The 17,136-nt window shown below is 42.3% G+C and overlaps 1 long non-coding RNA gene across 1 annotated transcript in view; it reads right to left on the bottom strand.

Moving 5' to 3' along the window:
* LOC121816490 (uncharacterized) overlaps nt 1–17,136 on the bottom strand; it is a 109,524-nt gene that overhangs the window by 23,665 nt on the left and 68,723 nt on the right. The gene's annotated exons all lie outside the window — the stretch shown is intronic.

The following is a 17,136-nucleotide window of genomic DNA, read 5'->3' as shown; positions in this document are numbered from 1 at the left end:
CTCTCTGGCTGTTGGCACAGCACTCTGGGCCAGGAAAGTTCAGAGAATTACTTCAATAACATGACAGCTTCGTCTAAAATGTTTAAAATGGAATTCAAGGTTGGCTTCCCTCAGAGGCATTCATTGAAGGTCTGTGCATGATCTGTTCTTGCAGTCACTTAACAGAGTCTCTTATGTTTGCTGGCCAGTGACAGCATTCCTCAAGATCAGTAGGATGAACTGGGCTTACTGGGACGTGTGTAGGCTCCTGTGGCTCATTCTGCATCTTGTTCCAAGCAAGAACAGCAGCTGCCACCAGGATTGGGGATTGCCACCATAGGCGTAAGTGGAGGTGTCTTAGAAGTCAACTTAACCAAGGAGAGGAAAGATCTGTACACTAAATGCTGTAAGACTTTGCTGAAGACAAACAAATGTAAAGATACCCCAAGTCCATGGATTGGAAGAATACTGTTTCAAATGTCCGTATTATCCAAAGTCATTTATAGATGTAGTGTAATCTCTATCAAAATTCCCATGGCATTTTCCACAGAAATAGAAAAGAGTCCATGCCGCAATTCTCATGGATCCACAAAGGGCATCAAATAGCCAAAGCAATCTTGAGAAAGAACAAAGCTAGAAGCATCGTATATTTTTATTTTAAACTAAACTATAAAACTATAGCATTCAAAACTGTATGGCACTGGCATAAAAATAGACATATGGAACAGAATTGGGAGCCTAGAAATAAACCCCTATATATATGGGCAACTAATATTTGACAAGAGTACCAAGAATACCCAATGAGGGAAATATAATCTCTTCAATAAATGATGATTGGAAAAGTGTATAACATACAGAATAATGAACCTGGATCTCTATCTTTCACAGTGACAAAATCAAGTTCAAATTAAAGGCTTAAATTTAAGACTTGAATCCACAAAATAATTATAAGTAAAATAGGGAAAAATCTCCTTGACATTAATCTCAGCAGTGATTTTCTGCATATGATAGCAGAAGCACATGCAACAAAAGCGAAAATAACCAAGTGGGACTACAACAGACAAATGAGCAGACTGCAGGAGACAGTGGAGGACAGAGGGGCCTGGGGGGGCACAGTCCACGGGGTTGCAAAGAGGTGGACACGACTTAGCAGCAGAACAACATCAAACTGAAAAGGTTTTGCATAGCAGAAGGAAAAATAAACAAAACCTGAAGGCCATCTAAGGCATGAGGGAAAATATTTGCAAATCATACATCTGATAAGGGCTTAATATCTAAATTATCTCAATACAATCTGATAGCTAAAAATCTAATAGATTAAAACATGGACAGAGGGACTTAGTAGACAGTCTTCAAAAGAAGACATACATATAGCCACTGGTACATGGAATGCTGGTCAACATCATAGATCATCAGGGCAATGCAAATCCAAACCACAGAGAGATATTACCTTACAGTAGTTAGAATGGCTGTCATCAAAAGACAAGAGGTATGTGTTGGTGAGAGTGTGGGAAAAGGGGAACTCTAGTGCGATGTAATGTAGGAATGATGTAATGTACTCTAGGAATGTAAATTGGTACAGCCACTGGAAACCAGTATGGGAGTTCCTCTAAAAATAGAAATATAACTATCATATCATCCAGCAATCCTACTTGTAGGTATATTTCCAAAGAAATTAAATCAGTCTCTTGTAGAGATATCTGCACTTCCATGTTCATTGCAGCATTATTCACAACAGCCAAGACATGGAAACAACCTGTGTCCATCAACTGATGAATGGATAGGAAAAAATGTGTTTATTTAAACATAGAGAAAAAGGAATATTATTCAGCTCTAAGAAAGAAGTCTCGGTGTTTGCCAACAATTTATGCTAAGTGGATAATTCAGAGAGAGAAAGATACAATACTGAATGATATCACTTATATATGGTAGCTAAAAAAGACAAACTCAGAAAGAGACAGAGAAACAGAGAGTAGAATGGTGGTGACCGGCATTTGGGGGTTAGGTGCAATGAGCAGATACCGGTCAAAGGCTACAAACTTCCAGTTATAAGATTAACAAGTTTGGGGCTCTAATGTAGGAGCATGGTGCTTATGCTCTACATTATATACTTGAATATTAGAAGACAGTAGCTCTTAGATTTTCTCAGTACAAAAACAATATGGTAACTATGTGACAGATAGATGGCAGCCAATGGTGATAATCATTTTACAATTAACAAATGTTCTATCAAATGAAGATATTGTTCAACCTTAAACTGGCACCATGTTACCTTGTTAATTACATCTCTGTGAAGCTAGGGGGAAATGCCTTTGCACTTTGTTAAAAAATAACCAATAAAAAATGTTAGAGATAAAGATAATAAGTAGATAATTTCAGGAGATATAAAAACTTAGAAAAGGCTCAAATAGAGATCTTACATGGACAGCACATCAGCTAAAATTAAATAAAAAGAATTACCAATTAACAGAAGATTGGATCCAACAAAAATAATTCATAAATGTATAGACACATTAACAGTAATCATTTTAGACTAAGAACAGAGGAAAGAAAAACTGGGCCAAAAACCCCAGAGCTGTGTCCAAGAGGGTAGGAAAGTGAGAGTTAGGGGGACAAAAAGTGTATCCTGGAAAAAATGCTGGCCAAAGTTTTCAAAGTTTGAGCAAAACCATCAAACCCACAAATTCAATAATCCCAGAAAACCTCAGGCAGAACAAATACAAAGGGAATCACACCTGAGCACATTACAGTTAAACTGCTGTCAAACAAGGTAAGAGATAAAGCTTGCAAGCTTAGGGGAATGGAAGGTGCGGAAATGTCTGCAGGAGAACTCGGAGAAGAAAGACAGCGGATTTACTATTTAAAAAGAAAGCCGGAAAAAGCGTGAAGACTGGAAGGTAAAGGAATGACATCTTAAAAGTGTCATGGGGTGATGTGTGGGGAGGGACCATTATATGGATGGCTCCACCAAGTGCGAAAATATCCTTTTTAAAATGACAGAAAAAAATAAAGACTTTTTCCCCAGTAAATAAAAGCTGAGAAAATATATCCAGACTCATACTACAAGAAGTGCTATAGGAAGTTCTTCAAGTTGAATGTGAATAATACCAAATGATCGATTAAATCTGAAGAGCACTGCAAACAGTAAATATGAAAAGCTGTATTTTCTTTTTCAAATTTTATACCATATAATGAACTGTTTAAAGTGAAAAATAATAACACAGTTGAGGCCGATAACAAAGTATTGGTAAAATATGTGATGATAGCACGAAGATAGGGTGGGAACATACTATTTTAGGCTTTTTCATTATATGTGAAGTGATATAAAGTTAATTCAAATTAGGTTTAGATAAGCTAAGGATGCATATTGTTATCAGAGTAACAATTTTACAAAGACTAACTAAAAATGAAAATGCCAATAAAGGAGGGAGGTTAAAAAAATTCAGAAAGTTGATTATACCAAAACCAGACAGCAAAGGGAGGACAAAAGAACCAAGAAGTGAGAGTACAAATAAGCAATAAACAGCCTGCTGGTATAATTGACACAAACTATATTGATATTTACGTCAAATGGAAAGAAAATACACATGCCAATTTAAAGGAAGAGATGGTCACATCAGACAAAAAGAACCACCAAATACATGTTTTTAGGAGATCTCCTCTGTCCATGGAATTCTCCAGGCCATGATACTGGAGTGGGTTGCCATTCCCTTCTCCAGGGGATCTTCTTGACCCAGAGATCCAACCAGGGTCTCCTACATGGCAGGCAGATTCTTTACCATCTGAGCCACCAGGGAAGCCCTTTTATGAGATACAGGTAAGTATAACCACATGGATGAGTTGAAAGCAAAAAGAAAGAAAAATGGTGAACAGAACCTTAATACCCTATGTGGCTGTGAAGAAGCTCATACTGCATATCAGGCAAACAAGACTTAAGACAAGGAGGACTGCCCTAAGCAAAGAACAGCATTTAATCCCAACCTGAGCATACTGATATTTTGTAGAACAAATACCAGCAGCTGCAAAATGCATGTTCTTTGAAAGTGCGTGTAGCACGCTCACAAAGATAGACCAGATGTTGGCCCTTAAAGTGAAGTGAAAGGAGCTCAGTTGTGTCTGACTCTTTGCAACCCCATGGACTATACAGTCCTTGGAATTCTCTAGGCCAGAATATGGGAGTGGGTAGCCTTTCCCTTCTCCAGGGGATCTTCCCAACCCAGGGATTGAACCCAGGTCTCCTGCATTTCAGGTGGATTCTTTCCCAGCTGAGCCACAAGGGAAGCCTGCTGGCCCTTAAAAGATGTCCCTAAAATCATCTACTGGTTGGAATTACACAGAGCATATTCTTGTACAAGAGTAGAATAACATTTGAAGTCAGTAAGATTTCTGGAAGATATCTAGAAAGGTCTAACATACTTGCAAATTAGTAGAAATCACAAAGGGGGGTGGTTAAAAATATTTTGAAAGAAAGGATAATGAAAGCACAATCGATCAACATTCGTGGGCAGGAACTGAAGAAAAATTTAGAAATGAATGTGCAAACTGTAAATGCTTATATCAGAAAAGGAGATAGGCTTAAAAATCAGCGATTGAAGCTTCCACCGTATGAAGCAGATAAAAGTGCAAATTAACCACAAAGGAAAACAAAGATCAAGGAAGATCTTTCAAAGATCAGGAAATGATGAAGATGAGGTCAGAAATCATGACAGAAAACAAACCAACAGTGACCAATGTTGAGTTGTCAAGTCCACAAGGCCAAAGTTTGTTCTCCAAAAGGATTCCTAGACCAATTAAGGACAAAAGGAGAAAATATAAATGACAAATATTGTTATGATAGAGGAGAAATAACTACTGTATTATTGGTCCCCAGACTGCCCAGGTTTACTGGGATGTCTCAGCATATAGACATATTCATGGCAAAGTGTTTTGTTTGTTTTACAGAAAAAGGATATAAAACAAAATTAACAAAGGGAAACATTTCATGGAGTGATGTTCAGAGGAAACCAATGTGCCAGCAAAAATGGCACTGATGGCATTCCTATCTGTAGGGCAGGAACAGAGACACAGATATGAGAATGGGTCTGCAGACACAGGTGAAGGAGGCGGGGTACAAACGGAGCGAGCAGCACTGACATGTATACACTTTCATGCGTGAAACAGGCAGCTAGTGGGAAGCTGCCCACAGCAAAGGGAGCACAGCTCAGCGCTCTGTGATGACCCGGAGGGGTGGGATGGCGGAAGGGAGGCTCAGGAGGGAAGGGACAGATGTATACTTTGGGCTGACTCACATTGCTGTGTGGCAGAAAGCAGCACGACACTGTAAAACAATTATCCTCCAATTAAAAATAAATTAAAAAATAAAACCATGCTTAGTTCTCCCACAATGACTTACGACAGCGTATGGAATGCATCTGATGAGCTTAATAGAGATGCAGTGTCCAGGGATTTGGGGGGCTGGTCACCTATGCAGCCTCTGTCTGGCATGTAACAAAATTCCAGGGGGATTTCCCTGGTCGTCCAATGGCTAATGTTTTGTGCTCCCAATGCAGGGGACCTGGGTTCAACCTCTGGTCAGGGAACTTGATCCCACATGCTGTAACTAGACCTGGTACAGCCAAATAAGTATTTCAAAAAATTCCAGAAGGAAAGTACATATTTATCACGCACCATATTGTCTATACAGTTTAGGACAATGAGGACCCTCTTGAAATCCAAGTTTCTAGATGCCAGGCAGGGGCCAACCTTGTAAGCAGCTTTTTCAAATGACAGCAGTCAGATCTACTGTGTTACCGCTATTTTCTGCACAATTAGATACCCTACAAATACGACAGAACTGACCATTTTACACTAATATCAGGATGGCAGAGGAGAATAACAACAAACCCCACAAATATTACAAAACTAACAACTTTGTGTCATTTTATTATTTGTCCACTGAAACAAAATGGTCAAGTTTCTTGGCAGTGACAACATACCAAAGCAAACACAGGAAAGATTTTGAATGGGAATATAGCTTTCAAGCACTTTCACAGCATCATCTTTCAGGATTTGAAACAGCTCAACTAAAATTCCATCACCTCCACTGGCTTTGTTAGTACTGATGCTTTCTAAGGCCCACTTGACTTCACATTCCAGGATGTCTGGCTCTAGGTGAGTGATCACATCATCGTGATTATCTGGGTTGTGAAGATCTTTTTGTACAGTCCTTCTGTGTATTCTTGCCACCTCTTCTTAATATCTTCTGCTTCTGTTAGGTCCATACCATTTCTGTCCTTTATTGTGCCCATCTTTGCATGAAATGTTCCCTTGGTATCTCTAATTTCCTTGAAGAGATCTCTAGTCTTTCCCAATCTATTGTTTTCCTCTACTTCTTGCATTGATTGCTGAGGAAGGCTTTCTTATCTCTCCTTGCTATTCTTTGAAACTCTGCATTCAGATGCTTATATCTTTCCTTTTCTCCTTTGCCATTTGCTTCTCTTCTTTTCACAGCTATTTGTAAGGCCTCCTCAGACAGCCATTTTGCCTTTTTGCATTTCTTTTCCATGGGTATGGTCTTGATCCGTGTCTCCCATACAATGTCACGAACCTCTGTCCATAGTTCATCAGGCACTCTATCAGATCTAAGCCCTTAAACCTATATCTCACTTCTGCTGTATAATCATAAGGGATTTGATTTAGGTCATACTGGAATGGTCTAGTTGTTTTCCCTACTTTCTTTCATTTAAGTACAAATTTGGCAATAAGGAGTTCATGATCTGAGCCACAGTCAGCTCCCGGTCTTGTTTTTGCTTACTGTATATAGCTTCTCCATCTTTGGCTGCAAAGAATATAATCAGTCCGATTTCGGTGTTGACCATCTGGTGATGTCCATGTGTAGAGCCTTCTCTTGTGTTGTTGGAAGAGGGTGTTTGCTATGACCAGTGCGTTCTCTTGGTAAAACTCTATTAGCCTTTGCCCTGCTTCATTCCATACTCCAAGGCCAAAGTTGAGCTATTTCAAATCCTGGAAGATGATGCTGTGAAAGTGCTGCACTCAATACGCCAGCAAATTTGGAAAACTCAGCAGGGGCCACAGGACTGGAAAAGATCAGTTTTCATTCCAATCCCAAAGAAAGGCAATGCCAAAGAATGCTCAAACTACTGCACAATTGCAGTCATCTCACACACTAGCAAAGTAATGCTCAAAATTCTCCAAGCCAGGCTTCAGCAATACGTGAACCATGAACATCCAGATTTTCAAGCTGGTTTTAGAAAAGGCAGAGGAACCAGAGATCAAATTGCCAACATCTGCTGGATCATCAAAAAAGCAAGAGAGTTCCAGAAAAACATCTATTTCTGCTTTATTGCCTCTGCTAAAGCCTTTGACTGTGTGGATCACAATAAACTGTGGGAAATTCTGAAAGAGATGGGAATACAGACCACCTGACCTGCCTCTTGAGAAACCTATATGCAGGTCAGGACGCAACAGTTAGAACTGGACATGGAACAACAGACTGGTTCCAAATAGGAAAAGGAGTATGTCAAGGCTGTATATTGTCACCTTGCTTATTTAACTTATATGCAGAGTACATCATGAGAAACACTAGGCTAGAAGAAACACAAGCTGGAATCAAGATTGCCGGGAGAAATATCAATAACCTCAGATATGCAGCTGACACCACCCTTATGGCAGAAAGTGAAGAAGAGCTAAAGAGCCTCTTGATGAAAGTGAAAGTGGAGAGTGAAAAAGTTGGCTTAAAGCTCAACATTCAGAAAACGAAGATCATGGCATCTGGTCCCATCACTTCATGGGAAGTAGATGGGGAAACAGTAGAAACAGTGTTAGATTTTATTTTGGGGGGCTCCAAAATCACTGCAGATGGTGACTGCATCCATGAAATTAAAAGATGCTTACTCCTTGGAAGGAAAGTTATGACCAACCTAGATAGCATATTAAACAGCAGAGACATTACTTTGCCAACAAAGGTCCGTCTAGTCAAGGCTATGGTTTTTCCTGTGGTCATGTATGGATGTGAGAGTTGGACTGTGAAGAAAGCTGAGCACCGAAGAATTGATGCTTTTGAACTGTGGTGTTAGAGAAGACTCTTGAGAGTCCCTTAGACTGCAAGGAGATTCAGCCAGTCCATCCTAAAGGAGATCAGTCCTGGGTGTTCACTGGAAGGAATGATGCTGAGGCTGAAACTCCAATACTTTGGCCACCTCATGCGAATAGTTGACTCATTGGAAAAGACTCTGATGCTGGGAGGGATTGAGGGCAGGAGGAGAAGGGGACGACAGAGGATGATATGGCTGGATGGCATCACCGACTCGATGAACGTGAGTTTGGGTAAACTCCAGGAGTTGGTGATGGACAGGGAGGCCTGGTGTGCTGCGATTCATGGGGTTGCAAAGAGTCGGACACGACTGAGCAACTGAACTGATAGCTTTTAAAGAAATCAAATTGGGGGGAAAGATGACAAGAAAACCCTAGATTCATATAGTTACTCTTGTAAATTCTGTAAAATGTTTTAGGAAGAAATAGCATGAATCTCACACAAACTCTTTCAGAAGACAGAGGCTCAGGGAGCATATCTGACTTGTTTCATAAGATCAGCATTACTCTGATACCAAAACCTGACAAACATATTATTCGTGAATATAATTATGGTCCACTGTCCCTCATGGTTATAAATGCATGGTTATAAATGCATACTTAAAAGTATGCTAGAAGATTAACCCAGAAATATATAAAAGGAGTAATGCATCAATGGGATTTATTCCAGCAAGTCAAGATTGATTGATTTAGGCATGTTAAACCAATGTAACTTAACCCATTAGCAAGATAAAGAAGAAAAATTACATAACTGCCTTAATAGATGCAGAAAAAGCATTTGACAAAATTCAGTTCCCATGAATGATCATGGAAGAGGAGTAAAAAAAAAAAAAAAAAAAAGACCTCAGCAATCTAGGAATAGAAAGAAATTTGTTTCAAGCTAATAAGAGACATCCATTTTAAACCTATAACCAACATTATAGTTTAGGGAGAAATATTGAATGTGTTCTGCTTGAGACTGGAGATAAGACAGGGTTTCTATTCATACCACTTCTGTTCAACATTGTGCTGCATATTTTAGCCAGTGCACTAAAGCAAGAAAAATAGGTGTACATTAGAAAGAAAAATCTTTATGCACAGATGACATGATTGATTTTACAAAGAAAATCCTAAGACATCTTAAAAAGAAAAAAAAAAAACCCTACTAAAATTAATGTCCACGTAGCAAGGTCACAGAATGCAAATCAACATAGAGGAATCAGTTCTATTTCTATTGATGGGTTTGGCATCCAGTTTCTAAAATGATTTTCAGTGACCCCTTGCTTCCCACTATTTACTCCCTGTCTAGTCAGCTCAGGCGGTAAAGAATCTGTCTGCAATGCAGGAGATCCAGGTTCGATCCCTGGGTTGGGTAGATCCCCTGGAGGAGGACTTGGCAACCCACTCCAGTATTCTTGCCTGGAGAATCCCCACGGACAGAGGAACCTGGCGGGCTGCAGTCCATGGGTTTGCAAAGAGTTGGACCTGACTGAACGACTAAGCACAGCACACAGTCTCTGCAAACACTGAATCGGGGCTGCCTTAAGTGACTGATGGGATAAGGCAAAAATGACAATGTGTAGTTTCTGAGGCTGGTCACAAAAGGCATTGCAGCTTTTGCCCTGGTCTTTTGGATCACTCTGTGTGGAGGAAGCCAGCTATCCTGATACGAAGATGGCCAAGCAACCCCACAGAGAGGCCCACACAAGGGGAGTGATCAGCATCAAACCACCAGGTACGTGAGGAGCTTATGTGTGATGGGCTCACCTAGCTAGGGTCAAGCCTTCAGACGACTGCAGCCTGATCTTACTTTTTCCTGCAAACTTAGGAGAGACTCTTGAGTTGAAACTTCCCATCTAATCAGTTCTAAATCTCTGACTAACAGAAACTATGAGGGGAAATACATGATGACTGATTTTTTGAGCCCTGTTGGAAGGTGTATTGTATAGCAACTGATAATGAATATAGAGATTAGAAAATGAAATATAAAGTAATACCATCTATAACATCAAGAAAGTATTTGAGGATATAACTTTATATGTCAGGTTTTATGCTATAAACTACAAAACACTGTTTGGGGTGGGGGGAAGACCTAAGTAAAAGACTCACCATGTTCATGGATTGAAGATTCAGCACTGTAAGATGTCTTCCCCTCCTCATTGTTCTATAAAATTAATGTCTTTCTTATTAAAATTCCAACAAGCCTATTTGTACTAATTGACTAGTGGATTCTAAAATTTTTATGTAAATACAAAGGAGCCAAAACTATCTTGGATAAAGAAGATAGAAGACTTACAGTATCTGAATTTTAAGACTTAAAAGAATTCAGTAATGAAGAGTGTTACTGTATGATGAGGACAGACAAATCAACCAAGTGTTACCAAATGGAGAATCTGTAAATAAATTCATACATATAGATGTCAAGGCAAGTCACTGGGGAAAGAAAGGTCTTCAAGAAATAGAATTGGAAGATGTTTCTAACAACTTTTTTTTTAAGATTTTTTTTTTCTTTGAAGTGAACCATTTCCAAAGTCTTTACTGAACTTGTTACAACATTGTTTCTGTTGTTTATGTTCTGATTTGCCAGATGTGAATCATGTGGAACCTTAACTCCCCAACCAGGGATCAGACCTGCACCCCGGCATTAGAAAGTGAAATGTTAACCAATGGGGTCCCAGGGAAGTCCCTCTAACAACTCTTAAACAAAAGAAACAGTGTTAGATCAGTTATTTACTAGATGCCTTCAGAGGTCTGCAGCCCGATTTTACTTTTTCCTGCAAACTTAGGAGAGACTCTTGAGTTGAAAAAAAACATGGGAAAATTCAATCCTTACTCATACCATTCACAAAAGTTAATATGAGATGGATAGTATACCTAGCATACCAGCTAAAGCTAGGTAACTTCTAGAAGAAATGTAAAATAATATCTTCATGCTTTAAATGGGATGAAAATTTCTTAGCTGGGACTCAAATAGCACTCAACATAAAAGGGAAAAAAATAAACTTTAGTAAAATTAAAATCATCTGCTCTTGAATAAAAGTAAAAAAATATATATATCAGACTGGTAGACACATTTGCAATGGGAGCATTTTATCCAGGATATACAAGAATTCATGCAGTTCATTTTAAAACAATAGCCCATTAAGAAAATGGACAAATGATTTGTAAAATAATACACACATAGCCAATAAGTATATGAGATGATGTATCACACAATTAGTCATTAGAGAAGTACAAATCAAAACCACTGGGAGATATCACTTTGTAGACAGACATCAGAACAGCTAAAATTAAGAAGACTGACAGTACCAGGGGGTTGGTAAGGATGGGGGGCATCTTGCAATTTGATGGGAATACAAAATGGTTCAGCTGTGTTGAGAAATAATTTGGTAGATGCTTATAAAGATACAGCTACTCTGTGACTCGGAAATCTCACTCTTCTTTAGCCAAGTGAAATGAATGAATGATTATTTCCACAACAACTGTACAGGAATACTCATAGCTTTACTTGTTATTGCCCAAACTGGTATCAACCCCAGTGTCCACCGACAAGGAAATGGATTAACTGTGATACATTCTTTTAATAAAATACTCTTCGGCTATAAAACAGAACCCATTTTTATTGCACACTACAGCAGAGACAACTTAAAATCATTCTTCTGGGAGAAAGAAGTCAGACAGAAAGTCATACTGTATGATTCTATTTAAATGAAGCTCCAGAACAAGCAGAACTCACCTGGTGATGACAGAAATCAGTGTTTGCTCCTGCAAGGGAGGTGGGGTGAATACTGGCTCGAAGGGGCAGAGGGGAGCCACGCTGGGTGATGGGGAAATGTTCTGTATTTTAACTGGGACACTAGTTACAGGAGTGATCTGTTTGCAAAACTCAAATTAGCTGCACCCTTAAAAAACAAAACAAAACAACTGTTGTATGTAAATAGTTCAGTTAGAAAAAGTAAACACCAAAACACTTTTATCCTTGGGGTCAGGTTGGCTAAGGGAGAAGCTGGGACATTCCTGGTTTGGGGTTTTTCAACCTGGAAGTCTCCATTCGGAATCATGACTGTTCTTTTCTGCCCACAGTCCCCAAAGACACCCTCCCCTTGGGAAGGGGTGACCTCAGGCTTGGCATGTCTCCTTAGCCCTCCCTCTGACCTGCAGGGCTCCCGGCCTGCCCACCCTTTTCTCCACTTCTGACTCCATCCCGGACTCACAGATATAAAGCCTCCCAGCTGGAACAATTTTCTTCCTTCTGCCCCTGAGCTCTTGCAAATTTCAGGTTGATTTGTCTCTAGGGAACAATCTCCACTTAAAGTCACAGCCACCAAGAGGCTTCTCTAATATCAAAAGCATTCGCGGAGCTGAAAGCCATGTTTTCCTTTCCAGGCTAACTTGCCTGCAATCACCAAGCCTGCCTCGTCCTGTTGCACTTTTATAGCGAGTGCAGGCAAATGGGGCCCACTTTCCCTAAAAACTTCTCTTCCTGACAGGTGATCCTGAACCTCATTTGTCATCCTGAGTTGTTGCTATCCAACGCAGAGACAGAAAGGCAGGCTCTGGCTTCCTGAGTCCCCATCAGCTGTTCTGGGGCACAGGGACATCTCATGGGACCACCAACCCCTTTGGCAGACAGCACCATCTCCCTTCCCAGCACATCCTGCGTGAGAGCCTTTCCCCCTTCACAAACCATCAGTCATGATATTTTCTCCCGGGCCAACACCTGCCTTATTAGGGATGTGCTTCACTCAGCGAGCAGAGCCCAGGCCTCCAGCCTGCCCCAGGGCTGGCTGAACCCAAGAGATGATAGACAGTCAGTTCAGAACATCAAAACCGAATTGCAGAGATTTGCAGACACGTGTCCTTGAGGGAGGTGTTAGGATCCAGGGATATTTTCAGAGTCACCTGACTGGATGTGATTTGGGGGCTTCGTTAGTCCTTGTTCAATGGCATAATCCAAACTTCCTCCATCTTGGCATGTGTGGTTTGCATTTTGGGGAGCTCCCTCTGCACTCACACAGGGCTCAGGGAGTTTGGAACTCAGATAACAAAAGTTCTTAGAAGGTCCACCTGCATTCTTTGCGTCAGCTCACTGCAGATCAGCGAAGAAGGGCAGGGATTCCTGGCTGCCTGCATCTAAGGCAATAGATGGTAAGGATAGGAAATGCTGCCTGGAGTTTGCACACAGGGGGAGAACACTGAGCCTGGAGGGGCAAGGGGTTGAAAAACATCTTGCTGTAATGAGAGAAACAGTCATGCAGACTGTCTTTCCAGACATACTGCTACCAGGAAGCCTGGAGATGTTCTGGGAACCTGATTTCCTTGAGCTTTTCCCAGGCTGGAGGCTCCAGGGGGTCCAGACTGAGGCCATGGGAAGGCATTAAACTGTGTGACTCGGGCATAAAGAACACACATTTCTAGTTCAGACCCCACAGCTGGGTTCCAAATGCTGATCAGGAGTCCTTCCTTCCAGGGCTGTTGACCAGCACGTGTCCAGATCTGTCTGCTACGTGCCCTCCTCATGTGACTTCAGTGGTCTTCCCTGCTTGCAAAGGCCTGGCTCCTGGAGGCTGACTGTGACTGGAGAGGGGGACAGAAAGGCAGTTGAGACCAGCACAGGTTTACAAAATGAAGCTGGAAGGTATGGCAGGCAGCCACTGGGCAATACAAAGCAGAATCAAAAATAAAACCCAGGCTTAGGGGTGAGAGAGTTGTGTACTTGAATCCCAGCTCTGCCATCGGCCAGCTGGGTGGTTTTGGGAAAAAAAAAAAAAAAAAAAAAAAAAACGACGTCTCTAAGTCTATTGTTTCTTTCTCTGTGAACTGGGGAAAATATATGGTATCTGGTGGCTGTGTGAATCCAGGTAGGTAATGGATATAATCAAGTGCTCAGCACTGGGCTTAGCACATAGTAGCATGAGTAAGTGGTTGTCTTGGCTTACCAAGTTTAAGTTTGACTCATTACGCCTGAGTTTGAGACCAAATTTCTGTCGTTTCATAGCTATGCTGCCTTGGGCTACTAAGACAGAATCTTTTAAAAGACTTCATTGTCCTTACTTATAGGACAAAGAAAGTGATGTCCAACTCATCAAATTGTTGAGCACCTCCGAGCAGCTCTTCCCAATCGCCTGCCGCGTGGAGTACTGCTCTCAGACTTTAAAGTGCTTTTGCTAAGGCACGGGTCATGATTAGCATGTCTGTGATGGGGTCTGAGAGTCTGAATTTGTAACTCACATCCAGGTTACGCTGATGCTGCTGGGCCATGGACCACACTTTGAATAGCAAGGATATAAAGTTAATCATTCTGAGAGAGAGAGAGAGAGGGTGTGTGTGTGTGTGTGTGTGTGTGCCTTTACACACGTGCATGTGAGTATATACGTGTGTGTGCGCTCATTTACACACATGCATGTGAGTGTATACGTGTGTGCACGTGCCTTTACACACGTGCATGTGAGTATATACGTGTGTGCGCTCGTTTACACATGTGCATGTCAGTGTATACGTGTGTGTGTGTGCCTTTGTCTCCTATGTACAGGGCAGGGACCAGGCTGGACTGTCTTCTCTCCATTCCTCACAGATGGGTCCACCACTGTCAAGACAACTTTCACAGGCAGGAGGCTCCAGCTCAGGCTTTGAGACTTTGAACGAAGTCCCCCACAGTGACCTGGAGTGGAGAAGCCCAGCTCCATCTGTTGGGCAGCCCCATGATTCCATCTTGGATCTCCTCCATGTCCCTTCACCCTCAGAGTCCAGTGTCCCTAGGTTGCCTTGCCCATACACATAACTCTCTATTCACCACCCTTCAATGGACATGAGTTTGAGCAAACTCTGGAAGATAGTGAAGGACAGGGCCGCCTGACATGCTGCAGTTCATGGGGTTGCAAAGAGTTGGACATGACTTAGCTACTGAACAACAACAATCCCACCCCATGTTGGCTTCTAGAACTCTCTCCTAGTCTTTGTGCCCAGGATCCAGTGTCCCTCCATCCGATGCTGCCATCCTCTGCTCATGGACCATAGGCTGCCCTCCTGGGTGGGGAACGTACACTGAGTCCATACATCCGTGGACATAACTAACCCTAATCTATCTGCTGGCTCAGGACTGACCTTTCCTCTGTCAGAGACCTCAGAGCCAGAAAGCCAGTGTAGCCCTTGTTGCCTGTGGAAGCTGAGTCTGACCCTGCACCAGACCCTAGCATCCTCCCCTCTGACCGCTTTCAGGCCTGCAGGATTCCCCTCCAGAGTGACCCCCTGTCATGCCCCAAGATGTGAAGCAATAAACCATAGAGTCACCCAGCTGCTGACAAAATGACTGAAGAGCTGGTTCCTTTCCAGGAAGAGAGGGAGAATGAAAAGAAAAGCTCCTTTGGATGCTTACAGAGGTGTCTGAGGTAGTGAGGGGTGGGTGAGGCAGAGGGTATCCTGTAAGTCAGAGAGCTTCAAATCCCGTGCCTGTCTGCGGCTCCTTCCACACACACACACCCATCACATGTGCACACACATATCCTCACACACCTGCAGCATCCGTCATACATACTCACACATACACCCTCGTACACACGCCCTCACACCTACCCTCACCCGCGGCTGTTAGCCTCGGGCGCAGTCTGTTCACAGACTCGCCTCTTCTCAGAGCCGCCAGCACTCCTGTTGGTCTCTGCCTTCTGTCTCATTCTGCTCTGTCTCTTTCAGTCCTCCTTGCCTGTCTTTTCATGGCCTTTCCCTCTGTGCCCTTGACTCTGTGTCTCTGTCTTGCTCCTCTCTCCCGGTCCCCTCTTCCTGTTACCACTCTTCCTCTCCTGCCATGCCTTTCTCTGAGCTGTCTGCTCTCTGGAGTCACTCTCTCTTGTTCTCTCCCAGCATCTCTGAGCTTCTTCGTCTGTCTCTCTCTTTCCCCAGTGTGTGCGTATATTTTGTCTCCTCATATACCTCAACCAGGCTGGACAATGAGAGCAGGGAATGGCCAGCTGTCTTCCTCATCAGAGCCTGACAATCTGGACTTAAGCCCTTTGAGTCAACCCAGCAGGCCCCTCTGCTTCCTGGCAGGAGAAGAGCTGGGAGGTCCTTCCCGAGTCGTCCCATCCCCGCATCATCCAGTGGGCATGGGTCAGACACAGCCCATCAGTGATGCAGACGGCTAAGCGGGATGGACACACACACGTATCAGCTTCCAGATCTCATTGTAAACACACCCTCCAGCCCTTTCTACTGTCAGTTCTGAGGAGGATCATTTCCTCTGCCTTTACTGTCTGCCCTGAGGGAATTCTCTGAAGGGTTGGCTCCTTTCTGCTTTCTTCAACCCTTTTCAAATAATTTACAATGACTGTGAGTGATCTTTGTTAGAAGAGAAAAAAAGTCATGAAATAAATAATTAGTGTGTCAAACTTAGTCATCTTTGGACCCACTTTTCATGATTCTGTGATAGCTCCTGACTTTGCGAACTCAAAAACAAAAGAATGTTATGTGTCAATTATAGCTCAATAAGGGGCTTCCCTCGTGGCTCAGCTGGTAAAGAATCCACCTGCAATGTGGGAGACCTGGGTTCGATCCCTGGGTTGGGAAGATCCCCTGGAGAAGGGAAAGGCTACCCACTCCAGTATTCTGGCCTGGAGAATTCCATGGACTGTACAGTCCATGGGGTTGCAAAGAGTTAGACGCGACTGAGTGACTTTCATACACACATAGCTCAATAAAAAAAGAGAGAATGTTAGCACGCATGGGTGAGTGTAGGCTTCTATGCTGTGGAAAGTCATTCTACACAGAAAGGGCCTCTGCTTCTCTTTTGAGCTTGGAAGGAGGAATTTCAGAGGTGATTGATATTTTTTAAGTATTTCACAAGAATGGTAGATTAGGTGATTAGCACCTGCCCAAGCCATCATTTGGCTCCTCCCAGTTTCTCCAGAACTCACTTCATCTGCTTAAGTGGAGCTTTTAAGTGGTCCAAAGATGCCCAGTGAAACACCGAAACCCTTGAATTTTGCAGGTGACATCAAGAATATCAAAGATGCCCCATGTACAAGGAGACTCAAGTCATTTTACAAAAGGGTAACAATGCCTATAGCATTTGCTGATACTTTCTCTTATATCCTC

Source organism: Ovis aries, chromosome 14, assembly GCF_016772045.2.
Source record: "Ovis aries strain OAR_USU_Benz2616 breed Rambouillet chromosome 14, ARS-UI_Ramb_v3.0, whole genome shotgun sequence".
In the NCBI taxonomy this organism is placed as follows: domain Eukaryota; kingdom Metazoa; phylum Chordata; class Mammalia; order Artiodactyla; family Bovidae; genus Ovis; species Ovis aries.
This window is presented reverse-complemented; position numbering and strand designations above follow the sequence as displayed.